Source organism: Balaenoptera borealis, assembly GCF_965194805.1.
Source record: "Balaenoptera borealis genome assembly, chromosome: 14".
Classification (NCBI taxonomy): Eukaryota; Metazoa; Chordata; class Mammalia; order Artiodactyla; family Balaenopteridae; genus Balaenoptera; species Balaenoptera borealis.
Genome location: NC_138875.1, coordinates 53,427,768 through 53,447,684, shown reverse-complemented (window position 1 = coordinate 53,447,684; position 19,917 = coordinate 53,427,768). Strand labels below are relative to the sequence as shown.

At 39.0% G+C, this 19,917-nt stretch overlaps 1 protein-coding gene across 17 annotated transcripts in view; it reads left to right on the top strand.

Moving 5' to 3' along the window:
- The window catches only part of GREB1L (GREB1 like retinoic acid receptor coactivator), a 267,107-nt gene that overhangs the window by 22,135 nt on the left and 225,055 nt on the right, over positions 1–19,917 (top strand). For 2 of the 17 annotated variants that reach the window (XM_082353472.1, XM_082353473.1), the window contains one exon: positions 25–115. The exons of the other annotated variants lie outside the window; for them this stretch is intronic. The gene's annotated coding sequence lies outside the window, so the exon portion shown is untranslated. The remainder of the gene's footprint in view (positions 1–24; positions 116–19,917) is intronic. 17 annotated transcript variants of the gene reach the window in all.

Below are 19,917 nucleotides of genomic sequence, written 5' to 3'. Positions count from 1 at the left end.
GTTACACGTATTGTTGTTTTTCAGATTAGAGCAATTCAGATTATCTTCTTTCGAGATGAAGGAAAAGAGAAAAATAATGGAAATAAAACGTCTGAATCAATTTCACTGAATGCTAGTAAGATCATTCTTTTTTTCTCAACACCTTAAAATTCTTAGATTCATAACACACATTAAAATTTAGGACAAAATCAATTTCCCCAGCTTGTAAGTGCTGTGTCCGTGTGAAAATTCCATTTCTGTAATGTAAAATGGTAAATATTCATATAATCACTAACAAATACATTTTTATGAGGAAAAGATATATATATGAAATACTCTGTCTTTAAGATCTGACTTCTTGAATAATAATCCAAGTTATATGAAACACTGATGTGCTTGCATTCTTACCTGTAAATGGGAAAATTAAGTAACATGAGAAGATAGACTTTGATGAAAATATTTGCTCCCCCAATCGATCTTTTAGTATTTGTTTTCACGGGATATTTTGCCTTGGTGGATTAGCACTCCTATATATGAAAATGCTATTGTTTTTATAGTCAGGAGACCATTTGGGGCACATATTACCTGTGGTGTGATAAGTGATAAACAAGGTAATTTCTTAGAGGCAAGGTGTTCTTTGGATTTGCTTTAGATTTGAGAATCCCCAGGGATGTTCCTCAATAGTGTTACAGCCTTTATGAATCTTCTTGTCAAGATATTTATTCATTGAAAGATGACAGTTTGTTTTTTTACAGGCTTATTAAATATCTTCAAGTACTCTTTCCCTGTGGCACTAATTATAATATTGAAATGATCTAGTTTTAGTACTGATTAGATCATGGCTCTCATTAGGTGTTTTTTTTTTTATACAGCAGGTTCTTTCTCATTAGGTATTGACACATTAGAAATCTAAATTCATGGAGATAGATCTGGCTTAATTTTCTTCTGAGGAATACAAGAGAGTGGGCAGCTGACCAAATGGAGAACCAGAAAGGGTCTGGAAGAGAACTGTTCAACGTGTGTCAGGAGGCCCTCATTTTAATTTCTGTATCTTTGTTCATGCTGGTTTCCCAGCTTGGAATTTTATCTTCTGTTCTCCCCACCTATCTAAATCCTACATTTCTCAGGGTCCAGCTCAGGTCCTTCTTCATCCACTAAGCCCTTGTCCACTTCTGTTACTGTCCAGAGAGTGAGAGAGACCGTATCCTTAGCTGATCACAGTCTCTAAAGAATTGTGTTCGGATATGGTTTCTGCATTTTTAGGAGGAGAGTGATCAAGAAGAGGGAGTTATGGGGGAAAATGACATAAAGGGAATAGACAGTTTGAAAGGGGCAAGTTTATTTCAAGAAGATTTAGAAACAAGATAGCTGTCTTCAAGGGCTGACATATGCATCTCGAGTTAGATTTGCTCTAATTACCTTTAAAACAGTGGTTTGCAAATTTTTCTCTGCAGAGCTGCAGGCGTTCTGTGGTGTGCCTTGGGCTGCAGGGGGAGCGGCAGAGAGGAGATGGGGGCCCAAGTGGACATGCTGAGGGCCCCCTGCAGCTCCCAACAGAAGAGTTCCACTTCTAACTGCTTTATATATTGAGCTTGTGCCTACTATTTCTTTTAAAGGCACATTGCACTGGTTAAAAAAAATAAAGTTTTGAAAAGCTTTACTGTATAGGTGAGAGTTTTGGTTCAATGTAGGATAAAATGTTTCAGCAATAAGAGGCTTCAAAAAATGAAATGGACTGCTTTTGTGAAATGCGAGTTCCACGTTAAGTCAGAAGCTTAATGGCTCTGACAAGGATGATGGAAGATTTCTACTTATGGGGAGAAGTTGTGTTGGATCCTTCCTAGGTTTCCTACGGTTCTAAGATTGTGTGGTTGATTTCTTCTTTTATTGTCAGTATCAGATGATTTGGCACTTAGCTGTTCTCAATTAGTTATTTGGGTAAACCCCACCTCCGCATTAAATCATGAGGCTCCAGAGGGTAGGAACAATGTCTTTACTGCTTTTGGATTCTTCAGATCCCAGCATAGATGTAGGGGCTCAGTAAATACCTGTTGATACAAGAAATAACTGCAAGAAATGTATGCTTGATTGCCTTATGACCTCTTCAAATTATAAAGGGTGATAAGGGAAGGTATTTGAAGGGTTTTTTGGGTTTTTTTTTAACTATTGCTTTCTGCCCTCTAGGAATAGTAGAAATGACAAAGGAGATTTAAGATAAGCATTTATATATATATATATATTTTTTTGGCCAGGAGGCCAGAATACTATTGTGTACTACTGTGTCTGAAAAAGTGAACATGACCTCTCCCCTCTCCCATCTCCTCTAGGCGCCCCCTACCCTCACCGTTGGGGGGGTGCTAAAAGGTGAAACTTTGAATGTGGAAATCATGACTCTCCATACAAATTGAGAAACTGAGACACAGTAGGAGGGCAACATGAGATTTACAGGTATCCCAAGTGCAGATAGGGGAATGCATTATTAAAGGATCACATTTCTGGACTTCAGGTGTGGTTTTTTTTTTTTTTCTTTGCCTCATGATTCTGTTGGTTCTGATGTTATGAGAACTAGAACTAAAGGGTATGAATTATAGGAAAATTTTCCAGATGCAAGATTTGAATCTAGTCATCGTGATAGAACTGATAGGAGCAGGCAGGTGCTTGATGAACACAGCATCCTCTCAAGAAGCCCTTTCACTCATAGGAGGCCTTTTATATTTCTTCTCTCTGTACTGGGTGGAAAAGGACAGGGTTCTCCCCCACCCCCAATTCAGGGCATGTTGCCTTGTGCCCAGTAGACACTCAAGAAGTGCTTATTTAATTGAGCTGAATTTTATTAACGGGACTTTCAGCCAATTACCAGTTACAGTCCACACCGTAGCTGGTGTTAGTTGACGTCATTGCTTAAAGTCTCCGCTTATACCTCTGCAACCTCCCAACCTGAGTGTCAGGATGACAGGTTTCATGGTGTCAGTATCTTATAATTCAAATGGGGAAATTGGTCACATCTGAATATACAAACAGACTTGTGAAGGATCTCTGTCCAAGTTTGTTGTTGATAAATAACAAGGAAAATGCCTGGAGCCAGTAATGATTCCAGCATTAAGGAAGCCTTGGAATACCCCTAGGGATGCTTTTGTTAGGTGAGTAGTTATAAAGCCAAACTATGTGTATTGTAATACCTGAGTACCTTCTGGAGTGAAGATGTCGTAGACAGACAGAAAGCTCAATAGGGAAGGGCTCTCAAAAATAGTCTAATACCTGTACCTGTGATACTGATGGAGAATAAATTGGGGGCCCAGATTTACTTAAAGAGCCAGGACTAGAACATAGGTTATTTGATTCCTGAGATAAATGCTTATTCATAATGCTGAGAGAATATCTTTATTCATTCTGTAAATTTTTCATAATATTTAGAAATGGCCTTTCTTCTCAAGGCTGTTTTGAAATTTGGGGATTATGCATAATTCTGAAACTGTTAATATAGCCTTAAAACTGCTAAACATGTCTTAGGGCTTCAGGTAGTAAGAGGGCACTGCAGGTGTCAAGAACATCACAAAGCTGCTTACATAATATACAGGATAACATCATAATGCCTTAGGCAACAAATTTCTTATGCAATATGGGTGAAAATAAAAGACCTATGTAAAAAATTTAAGATGATTAAGGCAACTGATTTGGAAATTGTGTGTGTAAAACAATAAGTATTGTTTAAGCATATTAAAGCATGTTGGACAGGGACCTGTATTCAATATCATGTAATAAACCATAATGAAAAAGAATATGAAAAAGAGTATATATATGTATAACTGACACTTTTCTGTACAGCAGAAATTAACACAACATGGTAAATCAACTATACTTCAATAAAATAAATTTTTAGAAAAAGCATGCTGGAGCCAATTTTTAACTCATTTAAGAGAATACGCTACTTTTGAAGCCTTTAATAAACCTCAGTTGAATGTGCATATGTACATGATTCTTAGCAACAGTTCATTAAAATATCAATCAATCCATCAACATAGTTGAGTTATGCTGGGCAGCTCCAGAGATCAGAAATAGGATCAGGATGAAAGTTTCACAGAAGAAGATTTAAGTATCTAATAAGAAAGAACTTAAATCATATTTCACTTATTAATTTTTAATTATACCAAAGAATCTAAAAGTGAAAATTGTCTTCTTCTGTCTCCCAGCCATCCAAATTCCCTGTCCAGAGATAACCCCAGCTTCTTGGATATCCTTCCTGAGATTTTCTGGGCATATACATGCACATAGGGAAGCATACTGAATGTACTGTTTAGTACATTGCACTTTCACTCACTTAGCTGTATTTTGGAGATTGATGAAAACCTTTCTGTTGACTAGTGCTCTTTAGCAGTGGAACAGACTGTCTTGTGATGTAGCTGAGAAGTGTCATCAAGTGTTCAAGAAAGGCTGGAGGATTGGGTCTGAGGAATGTCGAAGAGATTCCCATCCTAGGTGGGCGCTGGCAATAGATGACCTCCAAGGCTCCCCTTCTCAAATTCTGATATATTTAAGTGCCTACTAGGTGCTAAGCACTGTGGGTCAAAAAAAGAAGTATAATAGACATTTTGAAAGAAGACATACAGATGACCAACAGACATAAAAAATGCTCAATATCACTAATCACAACCACAATGAGATATCACCTCACACCTGTCAGAATGGCTATTATCAAAAAGACTACAAATAGCAAGTGTTGGCGAGGATGTGGAGAAAAGGAAACCCTTGTGCACTGTTGGTGGAATGTAAATTGATGCAGCCACTATGGAAAACAGTATGGAGATTCCTCAAAGAATTAAAAATAGAACTGCCATATGATCCAGCAATTCCACTTCTGGATATTTTTCTGAAGAAAACCAGAACTCTAATTCGAAAATATATATGCACCCCCCTATGTTCATTGCAGCATTATTTACAATAGCCAAGATATGGAAGCAATCTAAGTGTCCATCAATAAATGAACAGATAAAGAAGATGTGATATATATACACACACACACACACACACACACACACACACACTCCAATGGAATATTACTTAGCCATAAAAAAGAATGAAATCTTGCCATTTGTGACAATATGGATGGACCTAGAGGGTACCCTAGAGGGTATTATGCTAAGTGAAATAAGTCAAAGAAAGACAAATACTGTATGACTTCACTTATATGTGGAATCTATTGTAAAAAGCAAAACAAATGAACAAACATAACAAAACAGAAACTGACTCATAGATTCAGAGAACAAATAGGTGGTTGCCAGAGGGGAGGAGATGAGTAAAATAGGCAAGGGAGATTAAGAGGAACAAACTACCAATTACAAAATAAATGAATGATGGATGAAATGTACAGCATGGGGAATATATTGTATATATTGTAATGAGGAATATATCAATAATATTGTAATAACTTTGTATGGTGACAGATGGTAACTAGACTTATCATGGTGATCATTTTGTAATGTATAGGAATATCGAACCCCTATGTTGTGCACTTGGAACTAAAATAATGTCGTAGGTCAATTATATTTCAATTAAAAAAAAGAAGTATAAGGACCTTACATTTTAGTTGGGAAGACTATACACCATTGGTGGAAGTGTGAAAAATTCCATAAGAAAAAATTAATGATATCACAGAGCTCTATATACAAATAGTTGTTGAATGAGCCAGGTAGATGACAGTCAGTACTATGAGTTAAGTGAAGGGTGGAGAAGCCTGGGGGGCTGGGGAATGAGATTGTACCTAAGCCTTGAAGAATTGAGTTTGGATTGACAGGGAGGAGGTAAGCAGAATAGTTTGGCACTGAGGAACACTGAAAGTGAGTACAGGGACACTGGGTAGGACAGTATAAAAGTGGGGAAGTAAGAAGTCGACAGGGAATAGAGCTGGTGGTTGGGACCATGTTATGGAGCAGGGGAATTCAAGGCTCTGAAGGGCAGCCTACGTTTAGGGAGTGACAAGGGCCCACTGAAAGTTTCTGAACAGGAACGTGACAGTGTGGTGTGTTAGAAAAGTGAGTGTATCCTGTTGCATAAATATGGGGTCAGGGTAAAACAGACCTCAATGTTAGTGTTGGCGATAAAAGAGAAAGAGAATAAAAAAAATAAAATGAAAAGAGATATGTGACTGCGGATTGAATTTTGGAGTCAAGGGCAGGGAATGAAAGACTGATGACTCCATGTCTTCAAGCCCCATTTGCCTGGGAGAAAAATGGTGCCATTAACAGAAATAAGGAAGACAGAAATCGGTGTTTTTGGGACAGAGGTGATGAACTTGATTTTAGATTAAAGTTGACATGATCAGAGAGATTCAGATAAAAGCGCGTAGTTGAAATAGTGGGACTAAATAAAGCTCTTGAAAGAAATTAGAACTGTGGATGGCCACATCCCCAACTCTGTACCTTTAGGTCCACAACTGCCCCCTGAGTGCCCCATCAACCCACCTGAGAAGGCGAGCTAATTTCATATCAGACTCATATCAGTTTAAGTGGGAGGGAATTGTTTACTAGTAGCAATGTAATGACCACTGCAGGAAAATGTAAAAATAAGTAGACTTTTATTTGACTCAAACATTACATTTCATCTCTATGGAATGTGTTTTGTCCTACTGTGACTGAGAGTCATTTAAATCCTTGCATACTGTTTCAGCTTGTTGGATTCTGAAAAAGAGGTCTACAGTAGTGTTCTGGTGAGTTACCATCTAATATAGTATTATTGTCTTTATAGTTATTAATAAATGCAGCACTTATTTGAGTTTGAAATTTAGTGAACTAGCTTGTATCCTGTGACATAATTGTACATGCCTCTCTTTTAGCAGCTCGCACATTGAAATGTAATTATTTGAAACCTCTGTAACATCCCAAGGGAGAAAGTATATGATATTTTAGGGTGAGGGATAGATTTTATTTGCCCTGAGGAACTGGTATGCATCCTCTTCTCTGTTGATAAGAGAGTGTTGTGGTAAAAGAGCATTGTGTTCCCCTTTTTATTTACTCTGTTCCCCAGGAGCTACATTTGATGCTGAACTGTATATTTTTTGGTTAGTATTTTTTATGTCTTCTCTCTTCTAGACCCGAACTTTCTCTTACTATTCTATTATACAGTGTATATCTCTTATTGTAAGCCAGTGCACATCTTGTTGGGGGAGAGAGAAGGTACAAATAAATTAAATTTGTTATAACTGTTAAACTATTCCCAAAGCATCAAGACCATTTCCCCTCAGCACATGGAATAATTCCAAGATCATAGTAGATACTAAAAAATATTTCGAATGTTCAACAAGGATTCAGAAAAGTCAAGGAGACTATCTGAGAGGGGAAAACTAGAGATGCTATTTTGAAATAGGAGGCATTTATGCTAGACTGATAAATGAATAGGGTTTTGACAGGCTGGTGGGTTTTTTTAAGGAAGGGAGTAGCACTAGCAGAGATGTGAAGGCAGGAAAATGTGGAGGTGGGCTGTGTCCTTGTAATGGTGAATAATCCGTTTTGGAGAAGCATGGGGGAGGTGAATGGAGAGGTGGGAGGGGAGCCTGACTCACTGCCGCTGTTAGGATTATCATCTGTGGCTATTACTTGCTCTTGTCTCTTTGTCATCTTGTCTGGGGTGAGGCTCCAGAGTCCACACGTCCAGGGTTAAAGAGTTCACAGGGACGAGAGGGCACAGCCACCACTGTCCTCTCTCTGCCCGCCCTTGACTCTTAGTCATTGACTCTAATCCTTTACTTAAAACAACTTAGCTGTGATGTTATTTTAACCCCGCTTAAAACCCAAGAAGTCCAAAGGCTGTCCGACAATCTTAATTATTCTTTAGTTTGCTCACCAGGAGGCCCTGAACGTAAAGCACGCTTACACCCAGAGGAAGCAGAGACTCCCCCTCCCAGAAAATAGATTATTTCATTACTTGAAGCTGTATGGATGAAATCTGGAGGTAATAAACATAAAAACTTTTATTTATTAAGCATTACGTGCCAAATATTCTTCTCAGAACTTTCTAATGATTGTGTCATTTAGTCCTTATCACCGTCCTTAGAAGCATATATTTATTATTACCTCCATTTTAATAATGAAAAAAATGGACAAAACTTCAGTAGCATTTAAGTTTGCACAGTAAATGTCAGAGCCAGGACCTGAATCCAGGCAGTCTGACTCCAAAACCTGAGCTTTTAGCCAGTGCATTATACTGATTTAAAGAAACACATTAAAGGGAATTCCCTGGCAGTCCAGTGGTTAGGACTTCGTGCTTCCACTGCAGGGGGCACAGGTTTGATTCCTGGTTGGGGAAATAGGATCCTGCATGCCGCAAGGCCAAAAAAAAAAAGGACGTTAAGAAAGTGTGAGCAATATGGAATCTAAAAAAAAAAAAAAATGGTTCTGAAGAACGTAGGGGTAGGACAGGAATAAAGATGTAGAGAATGGACTTGAGGACACAGGGAGGGGGAAGGGTAAGCTGGGATGAAGTGAGAGAGTGGCATGGACATATATACACTACCAAATGTAAAACAGCTAGCTAGTGGGAAGCAGCCACATAGCACAGGGAGATCAGCTCCGTGCTTTGTGACCACCTAGAGGGGTGGGATAGGGAGGGTGGGAGGGAAACACAAGAGGGAGGAAATATGGGGATATATGTATATGTATAGCTGATTCACTTTGTTATAAAAGCAAAAACTGACACACCATTGTAAAGGAATTATACTCCAATAAAGATGTTAAAAAAAATAAAGTGTGAGCAATAAACATGTTGTTCCATATCCAGTAGATGATGACAAAAAATTAAGAGTTAGTGTTAAATTAATAGACCTTTATATGTCAAATTTCATGAACTGAGTGGCTATGGGTCCACTGAGGCCTTCATTTTGTCATATCAACGTTTAAATAAAAAATTATTTTTGAATGCCTTTAGATGGGATATGCAGTCTTCTTTTCATGAATATCCCATATTAGCCCGCAAGTTTATGGCATTGGAAGACACGTTCTGTTAGTTCAGAATGCATTTTATTATGTTAGTTCAGAACGTAGGTCCCTGCTTGAGTCAAGGAGAAGGAAGAAGGGATGAAGATGATGCCGTCTACATAGGTCCCCTTTTATCAGGAGAGGAAAGCCTTTCCCAGAAACCCCTGCAATCCACTCCCCTTAGGTCACCTCAGCTAGAACTGGGCTGCATGGCCATCCCTCACTGAAGGGAAGGCTAGAAAAGTAGGGAACAGGATTTTCATGATGAGTTTAGACCAGTCAAAATCCTTCACCTGGAGCTGTGTGCATTAGCACACCAAACAAAATTGGGGTCCTATTTAGCAAAGAAGGGGGATGGGTATTAGAAAAGGGACCAAGAATACCTGTCATCATCATGTTGTTTAAAATTCTGATTGTCTACATAGTACACTTACAGTGGAATGATTCATCTGAATGAGTTGACCACTTTAACAAACATCCTCAAAATTCCAGTGGCTTAATTAGTTACTTGCTGACACTTCAGTCCATCATGGTGAAGTCCTCACAGTTGCTCAGGGATCCAGGTTCCTTCTGTATTGTTCAACAGCCATCTTCGAATTCCAGCCGCCAAGATTGCTCTAGAAGGAGGAGAGAGTATAGGGAAGGCACACAACACTTAACTGTCTTGGTCACCACGGCAGGCACATTCCATTGTGAGAACTAGGAAATGTTTGGCCGTGTCTCTAGGGAGAGAAAGTGGGTTTGGTGAGCCTCTAGCCAGCTTCTGCCACACTACAGTTGAGTGAAATCCGGTTTTCACTGAAGACAGTTGACAAAATGGATAAAGGCGTTCTTTACAAATGTGAAATTTGTGAGTTTTGCAAGAAGTAATAAATGAGATTTACTATCTTTTGATATTTCTTGAAGGTATTTCACCAGATATTCCTCTTTTTTTTTAAAATTTTTATTTATTTTTTGGCTGTGTTGGGTCTTCATTGCTGTGCCCGGGCTTTCTCTAGTTGTGGCGAGTGGAGGCTACTCTTCGTTTCGGTGCGCGGGCTTCTCATTGTGGTGGCTTCTCTTTTTGTGGAGCATGGGCTCTAGAGTGCGTGGGCTTCAGTAGATGCGGCGTGTGTGCTCAGTAGTTGGGGCACGCGGGCTTAGTTGTTCTGCGACATGTGGGATCTTCCCGGACCAGGGATCGAACCCGTGTCCCCTGCATTGGAAGGTGGATTCTTAACCATTGCGCCACCAGGGAAGTCCCGATATTCCTCTTTATAGACAATTAAAATATGGAGAGTAAAAGTCTCAAGCACATTATTTCCAAAGAGCCGTCCTGACCTCTCAAGACGGCAAGCAGCCTGCTGTTTTTAATTCTGTGTGTGCTGCCCCTTGGCTGTAATAACCAGTTAGCATGTATCTCACTTGGCTGTAAACTCCCAGAGGGCACAGACCATGTACAATTCATCTTTCAGTCACGAAGTTTTAATGCCAAGAAGGTAATCAATAAACGTGTAATTGAATGAATGATTAAATGGATAAATGCATGAATGTATTGACAATAGTAAAACTTCAAATCAGACTAAAGGGGGAAAAGGCTCGTTTTGAATTCATGCAAATTTTGATTTACAGAATATTTATAAAAATATGTTTTTCTCTTTATGAGCATAAATCATATGAACGAGCTGCTCGAAAATAATTAGCATATGTAGTAACAGCATCTAGTTGTATACAAATGTTTATGAGGCAAAGATCTTAAAATTTTTTCATAAATAGATTAAATACATTTCAATTTAAGTGACCTTAAATTTTACACCTGTGGAGAACAAGTTAGTGAGATTTTTATTTCACTAGTAATATTTGTGATACTATTCAAATTTTCTATTCATTAACTCAACCAATATTCAATGAGTTCTTAAACAGAAGACACTGATAAACACACTAGTCTGTGATTATATAACTGTATGATTTATAATTGGAATGAATGCTAGAAGGGCAAAGAGTGACAGGGACATTTATATTGGAAATTTAAGGATGTTTCTGAGGAGGTACTGTCTGTGTTAAGATAAAAAGGAAGAGTGAGACAAAGCTAGAAAAGAGAAAGAGCACTTCAGAATGTGTGAAGGTTCTTGGGGGAAGCGCTTGATGGGTGGGAGGACCTGAGAAAGAAGCCCAGGGCCATCAGGTTGGAGGGGGAGAGGCTGAGAGGCATGGCCAGGCCTCACGGACCTCACTGGACCTTTGCTTTAATCTATTAGCTCATGTGATTCAAAAAAAGAGAAAAAAGAACTTAGCTGTTTTAGATGGCAGCATATAATAAACCCTTTAGCCTGACCTTTTAGCCACCATAAAGCAATAAAATATATAAACACCAAGGATATACATTCAATAAGTACAATTTTTATTTGTAAATTAAAAAAAAAATACCACCCTTGTAGCAACAATGAAAAAAAAAAAAACCCTGAAAATATTGGTTACATTCTGGAAGTTAGATTGAGAGAAATGTGGTGGGAGATGGATTTAAATAAATGGAGGGAAAATAGTGTTTGACCTCAGACTCACTTTTTTCATGAGAAATTCCAGATGAATTAAAGACACCAAAATAACAATAGCTAACATTTATTTAGCTTGTACTATGTGTCAAGCCCTGATTCGAGCACTTTATATTATATTGCACATATTTTACTCATTCACTCCTTGGAGCAACCCTATAAATTAGCAACTATTTTCCCCCATTTTACAGTTAGAGCAATGGAGGCTTAGAAAGAATAATGAGTAGGGCTACAGGCACTATAAACCTGGGCATTCTGGCTCCAAAGTCTGTGTTCTAATCTGTCATACACACACTGCCTCTAAAGTTCTAGGAAAAAATATATGTACTCTTGGTATACGGAAGATCACACTAATCATGATTATAAAGTCAAAAACAAGGGAAAAGATTGACAGATTTGACTACATGAACATATATTTATTTAAACTTTTACATTTCCCCCAAATAGCCCAAATGAAAAATATAAACAAGAAGAAAAAGAGGTTGGTAGTATATGTAATAGACAGAGTGTTAATATTCTTTGTATATAAAGCATTGTTAGAATCAATAAAAAAGAACGAATCCCCCAGAAGAAAATGGCTTAGGGCAAGGGTCAACAAACTGGTCCTGGACTGAATCCAGTCCACCATCTGTTTTTGAAAATAGTTTCGTTGGAGTATAGCCATGCTCATTTGCATGCATACTGTCCAGGGCTGCTTTTGAGCTACAATAACAGAGTTAAATAATTGTGACATCAAAGGCTGCACTGTTTACTATCTGGTCCTTTACAGAAGAAGTTCCCTACCTCTGATGTGGAGGAATATCCACTTCTGGTGGTCTTGAAAGACAAGAGAGAGTCTGTTCCCTTTGGAATGGCTTTAGGTGGTCCAGTTGGCCTCTTGAGGTCCCTCCCTCACCTCCATCCTGTTTTATATTGAACTCATCTTGGGTTGAATGCCTGTAGACATCTGTCCTCTCTTATGCACTGATTCCTGCTAGGTCAGTCCTCCTGTTGACCTGTCTTTCTAACCTTACCTTCCTCTGCAGCCCCACCTCTTCCATGGGAAACAAACCCTGAGTCTTCAGTGCTTTCAAGACATGTTCTCTGGCCTTCATCAATACCTGACTCTCCAACCATCTACTTTTCTCTGCTCTTGCATCCATATCTTTTTGACTTTGGCTGGAGAAATTCACACAACTAGGGCAATTGGTGATACAACTACATTCATGATCTCTTACCTCTGCTAGAACTCTGTCCTGAATTCCTACGTGACCCCATGTTGGCTTCTCTCCAAGTACATCTCACGACTGCCCCGCCTAAACTTCCTTATCTCCTTCACTTTCTTCTCACAGTTTACCACTCCTGTTCCCTTTTTAGCTATCTGAAAATGCACTTGCTTCTAAATCACAGAGGAAAAAAAAGAAGACAACTTCATGCAGTAAATACTGGCTCCCAACCTCTTCTGATTCCTCAGACGAGGAATCCATTTGTATCTTCTTCCTGCTTTATTGTCAGCGTTTGCCTCTAAACTGTTTTCCTTCCTGTAGCTTAGACCTATTTCACCTCTATTCTTCTATTTCAAAAAATGAAAGAAGGAAAGAATAAAGAGAGAAATAAGAGAGATAGGGACTTTCCTGGTGGCACAGTGGTTAAGAATCCGCCTGCCAATGCAGGGGACATAGGTTCAAGCCCTGGTCTGGGAAAATCCCACATGCTGTGGAGCAACTAAGCCCGTGTGCCACAACTTCTGAGCCTGCGTGCCACAACTACTGAAGCCCACATGCTTAGAGCCCATGCTCCGCAACAAGAGAAGCCACTGCAATGAGAAACCCGTGTACCACAACAAAGAGTAGCCCCCGCTCGCCGCAACTAGAGAAAGCCCACGTGCAGCAACAAAGACCCAATGCAGCCAAAAATAAAATAAATTTTAAAAAAAGAGAGAGAAAGAAAGATGAGATAAAGACAAAGGGAAGGATGGAGGGAGAGGAAAATAAAGAAAGAAGAGAAGAAAGGTAGAAAGGAAGCTCTTTGATGATCCTTTGAACCCTACACTCCTCACCAGCTGTCCCTGCACATCTCTCTTTCCCTTCACAGCCAAGCTTTTTTTTTTTTTTTAAATATTAGCTATATTCCCTGTGTTGTACAGTAGATCTTTGTAGCTTTTTTTTTTTAAACTAAGTTATTTATTTATTTATTTATTTATTTATTTATTTATTTATGGCTGTGTTGGGTCTTCGTTTCTGTGCGAGGGCTTTCTCTAGTTGCGGCAAGTGGGGGCCACTCTTCATTGCGGTGCGCGGGCCTCTCATTATCATGGCCTCTCTTGTTGCGGAGCACAGGCTCCAGACGCGCAGGCTCAGTAATTGTGGCTCACGGGTCTAGTTGCTCCGCGGCATGTGGGATCTTCCCAGACCAGGGCTCGAACCTGTGTCCCCTGCATTGGCAGGCAGATTCTCAACCACTGCGCCACCAGGGAAGCCCACAGCCAAGCTTTTTGAACACACACTCCCTGCTTGTCACTGTCTCCTCACATAGTGTCATATGATTTACCTCCCACTGAGGCTCGTGAAGGCACCCTGGCCAAGTTGCTACACAGTGTGTACCCCTCCCATTCCTGCCTTATTGGACTCATTTGAGCTTATGATACAGTTGACTGTTACCTCATTCTTAAAACTGGCTTCACTTTCTTTGTTGGTATTGCTGTCTTCTGGTTTTCCTCTTTCTTTTCCCTCAAGAACTTTGCATGCTGCTACTCATTTTCCCTCCTCTTAAACAGAATTCCATCCTTGGGCCCCTCTTCTCTCCTAGGCAATCTCATTACCTCTATACTACTGACTCACAAATCTCTACCCCTACCCTGGACTTTTTTTTCCAGACTCCTCAGTCAAGTGCCTACTAGTATATCCACATGCCTTAATGTCCTAAGATCATTGCAAACTGAACACAGCAGAATTCAGCCCCCTATAATCCCCCTTATGCCATTCCACACTGTGACTCCCTATTCCCTGTCATATTGCATGAACCGCTGTGCCGTAATGCTCCGTGACTTGTATCTCTGCCCAATTCCATTCTGAGCTTCTCGAGAGCAGGGACTACTTGTTTCATCTCTGTATCTCTGTGTCCAGTACACTGAGTTTGCTCAATAAATGTGTGAGACAGTGGAAGTAAGGAAGATGAGTGAAAACAAGAAAGGATGGAACCTATTTAGGATTCAAGTGTTCCCGACAGAAATCATGACTAATCAATCAGTAGATTGTCCTCTGAAATGAACTGAGGATGGGAAATTGGCTGGATGATGAAGTGCAAAAAACATTCTTCTTTTCTAGGGCCTGTTGATAAAACAACAAAAACTCATGAGACTTGTTGAAACTGATTAAATAGCTATGACAGATGACTTTTATTTAGTACTGAAGCCTTTTAGGCTTGTAGACTGTAGGACGCAGAGGCTACAACAGTGTTCTCCTCAAAACATGAAGTTTAGCAGTAACCATTGAAAATTTTACATTTAGCACTTAGCACAGTTTCAGTTAGTACCTGAATTCTTGGTACTTGGCAGCACTGAGAACACAGTGTAAAATGTTCTGAGTGTAAAATGTTCTAGTATCAAGTGTTCTTAGAATGTTTAAGTCAGAGTACTAATCCTTGAGCAATTTGTAACACCAACTATAAAAATAGGCAAGAGAGAAAACACCAGTCACATTGTATTATAAAGTAGAGGAATTATGATCTTCAGAGCCTAGATTTGAATAAATAAAGTGGCAATCAGAAGTCATAAAAAAAGATATGTATGTCACACTCAGGCCAGAAACTGATCATGTTTCAACGTGTTTATATGTTGTAAACTCAGATTGTCTTAATGCCAATAATAATGTTTTATTTTTTAAAAAGTCAATTCAAGACTTTTGGAAATTTGAAATTAATGAACATTAGAATATCCTAACAGTCATATTAGAATAGTAATAGTTCCTATACAACTGAACACATGTCCTATAAAGTAAATTATCTACAACTAACTCCATGTTTCTCTAATTTTTCTGACAAATATTTATTGTAAAAGTAAGCATTTAAGGTCTAAGTCTTCCATAGGGTAAAAAAGTATCATTAAGACACACTAGGGGCTTCCCTGGTGGCTCAGTGGTTAAAGAATCCGCCTGCCAACGCAGGGGACACGGGTTCGAGCTCTGGTCTGGGAAGATTCCACGTGCCACGGAGCAACTAGGCCTGTGCGCCATGGCTGCTGAACCTGTTCTCTAGAGCCCGTGTGCCACAACTACTGAAGCCCACGTGCCTAGAGCCCGTGCTCCGCAACAAGAGAGGCCACGGCAATGAGAAGCCCGCGCACCACAACGAAGAGTGGCTCCTGCTTGCCGCAACTAGAGAAAGCCCGCGCACAGCAACGAAGACCCAACGCAGCCAAAAATAAATAAAAATAAAAAAATTTATTAAAAAAAAGACATCACTAAATCCAGTATTACATTAAAGTAATACCAACAATGCAATTTGTCTCATCACTTCAAACCCCTTCCTTGTTTAAATCAAATATAACATTTTAGGGAGTTTGGGAGATAGAGAAAAAGGGAATTCTGTAATCCCACCAACTTCACACAGCGTTTTGCAGAGATTTTTTTTATAATTATAATTGCGTATATAATTTTGTATCTTGCTTTTAAAATTAGTATTCCTCTCATGAAAAATTTTCTGTGATGTTACTAAATAATTATGATTATAATTTTTATCGTTGCCTAATACCATCTAACGATGTACCATAATTTATTTAACCATTTACCCACTGGGTAATTTAGATGAGATCCACTTTTTTACTTGGTACTATGGATCTTTCCCCACAATACTTTGTACTTTTTTCTTATGGTAGATTTCCAAAAGTAAGATTGCTCAGTTGAAAGTTATACTTTTAGAGACACAATAGCATAATGATTTTCCAAAGGATTCTTGCAATTAATAGTTCCCCCTGAAGTGTAAGAGTACCAATTTCACTGCTAATTTAGCAAGTGTTTTAAAATGAGTACCTTATTGGTTGTTTTGTCTTGTTTTAGTTTATAAACTTTGTTTTCTAGAGAAGTTTTAGGTTTACAGAAAAATGGAGCAGAAAGTATAGAGGGCTCCCAGATATCCCCCCGCTACCCCCTCCCCATAGTTTTCCCTATTATTAACATCTTGCATTAGTGTAGTATATTTGGGTTTTTTTGTAATTATTTATTTATCTATCTATTTTTGGTTGTGTTGGGTCTTTGTTGCTGTGCTCGGGCTTTCTCTAGTTCCATCGAGCAGGGGCTACTCTTTGTTGTGGTGCACGGGCTTCTCATTGTGGTGGCTTCTCTTGTTGCGAGCACGGGCTCTAGGCGCGCGGGCTTCAGTAGTTGTGGCACGCAGGCTCAGTAGTTATGGCTCGCAGGCTCTAGAACGCAGGCTCAGTAGTTGTGGCACATGGGCCCTGTTGCTACACGGCATGTGGGATCTTCCCTGATCAGGGATGGAACCCATGTCCTCTGCATCGGCAGGTGTATTCTTAACCACTGCGCAACCAGGGAAGTCCTTAGTGTAGTATATTTGATGAATGAATGTTATTGATGAATGAATATTGATACTCTATTATGAACTGAAGTTCATAGTTTATATTAGGATTCACTCTTCATGTTGTACACATCTGTGGGTTTTAACAAATGTTTAATGTCATGTATCTACCATTACTGTGTTGTACAGAAGAGCTTCACTGCCCTAAAAATCTGTGCTCCGCCTATTCATCCTTCCTCCCCATAAGACCCTGGCAACCACTGATCTTTTTTTTTTTTTTTTAAATATTTATTTATTTATTTATGGCTGTGTTGGATCTTCGTTTCTGTGCGAGGGCTTTCTCTAATTGTGGCAAGTGGGGACCACTCTTCATCGCAGTGCGCGGGCCTCTCACTATCGTGGCCTCTCTTGTTGCGGAGCACAGGCTCCAGACGCGCAGGCTCAGTAATTGTGGCTCACGGGCCCAGCTGCTCCATGGCATGTCGGATCTTCCCAGACCAGGGCTCGAACCCGTGTCCCCTGCATTGACAGGCAGATTCCCAACCACTGCGCCACCAGGGAAGCCCACCACTGATCTTTATACTGTCTCTGTAGCTTTGCCTTTTCCAGAATGTTAATATAGTTGGAATCATACAGTAGGAAGCCTTTTTAAACTGTCTTCTTTAGCTTAACAATATGCGTTTATATTTCCTCCATGTTTTTTATAGCTCGATAGCTTGTTTCCTTTTATCATTGAATAATACTCCACTATAAGGATGTACCACAGTTTACCTAGTCACCTTTTGAAGAACATCTTGGTTGCTTCTAGTTTTGACAATTATGAATACAGCTGCCATAAACATTTGTGTACAGGTTTTTTTATGTACATAAGTTTTCAACTCATTGTGTAAAGTGTGTTTTTATATCTACCTTATATTGTTTTAGACATGTGGTCTCTTCTGTCTCTGAATATATTAATGAAACAAATGTTTAAATACCTTTTTCTGCCTATAGAGTCTCTGTTTTCTCTAGATTGCTTTTCATTTGTTTGTTTGTTTTGGTCGCTATCTTCTGTGTCTGAGATATTCCTCAGTTGTCTGGTGATCCTGGTTGTCTGGTCTTACTTAAGAGCAATGCCCCATAAAGCTGATAAGAAGCTCTGATCCCATGGTGAGGCCTGCCACCTGTGGGCCATTTCACTAAGAAATGCTCGCTGTTGGTATGTTAAGACTTTCCTCTTGGACTAGTTAGATTCCCTGGAGAAAAATCTTCTGATCTTCTCACTTGATGGTGTAGGACTGGATACCACCTTTTTGGAAGCTGAGTTGGAGAAGAGGTCTGGCGGTGGGTGGACTCAGCTTTCAGTGTATAAAATGTTCACCTAATCCTCGTATTTGCAGAATGGTACTGCTCCCCCTGCCCCCTGCCGCCACCCCCTGTAACTGTGCCTGTCCAGCTTTCTGCAGATGCAGGAGATAGAGTTACCTGCTTGGACTTGGGGAAGAGCTCTGGGGCCTTATCTGATTCTTAAAAGAGAATTTCAGTTAATCCTCCTGTTTCTAGCCTCACCTTTATCCTCATACCTGGAACCTAACCTTGCAGTGCCTTTGGGGGAGGTATGCGGTTTACTGTGTAAACTGGTTGTTTCTAAAACTTGACATGGGACTCAATTTTCTCAATTCTGCGAGGTCATCTGCTTAGCTATCCGCTTTCCAGTTTAAATTTTTTGTTGCTATTTCTTTTGCTTCTGTTCTCTTTTGTCCTTATGATTTCATGCCTTTAAAAATCCTTTGCTATGCTTTTAGTTAAGTTTTTATAGGAAATGAAAGTAAATACATTTGCATAATCTGCCATATTTATGTGAAATTCTTATATCCGTTTTTGAAAGGAAAGCAAAACCAATACCCTTCTCTATAGGCAATAGATGTTAATTGGTTTAAAACTTAAGAAAAAAAAAATTTTTTTAATGTTTAATTAACATTATCTATAAATGGACCACTGCGTAAAATTTTGGTGCATGTCCATTATGACTTTTCTGTATGAATACATAAACATGTGATTTATTTTTATTAATTTTTTGTTTGTATCAAAAATATAAATTATGTCTATAGAGATAGAAAGCAGATCAGTGGGGTTGGGAGTGGGGATTGGCTGGAAACAGGCATGAGGGAAGTTTTGGGGGTGATGGAGATGTCCTAAAATTGGATCGTGGTGTTCATTGCATCACTTTATAAATTTACTAAAATTTGTATGGGTGGGACTTCCCTGGCAGTCCAGTGGTTAAGACTTTACCTTCCAATGCAGGGGGTGTGGGTTCGATCCCTGGTCAGGGAGCTAAGATCACACATGCCTCGCGGCCAGAAAAACCAAAAAACATAAAACAGAAGCAATATTGTAACAAATTCAGTAAAGACTTTAAAAATGGTCCACATCAAAAAAAATCTTAAAAAGAAATCATTGATGGGTATATATTATGGTATATAAATTATAACAATAAATTTGCTTTAAAAATTCCCTACTGGCCAGCAAACAAAACAATACATGATTTTATCATACCATATATATCCTTGTTCACTTAAAAATCTGAACATGAACACTTTTCACGTCAACAAATTTAGACCTACAAAATAGAAATTTTATGTGCATAATTAACAAATTGCACTTCTCCCAGCTCTTCTCCCTTCATCCTGCAAACAATAACATGTAAAATCCCACTTTTGTAATATATTTTTGCCTTCTTCCATTCTTATTCATACACTTATATATTGATGCACAGTTGTAATTATTACATACAGTTTAGCGCAGTGATTATAAAACAGCATCCTAACCATTTTCCCATGTGCTACATAATTATTGTTGACAATTACAAAATACTCCATAGAGTACATGTGTCATACACTAATTACTATATCCTTATGTTAGAGCATTTCAGCTGTTTCAAAATTTATATT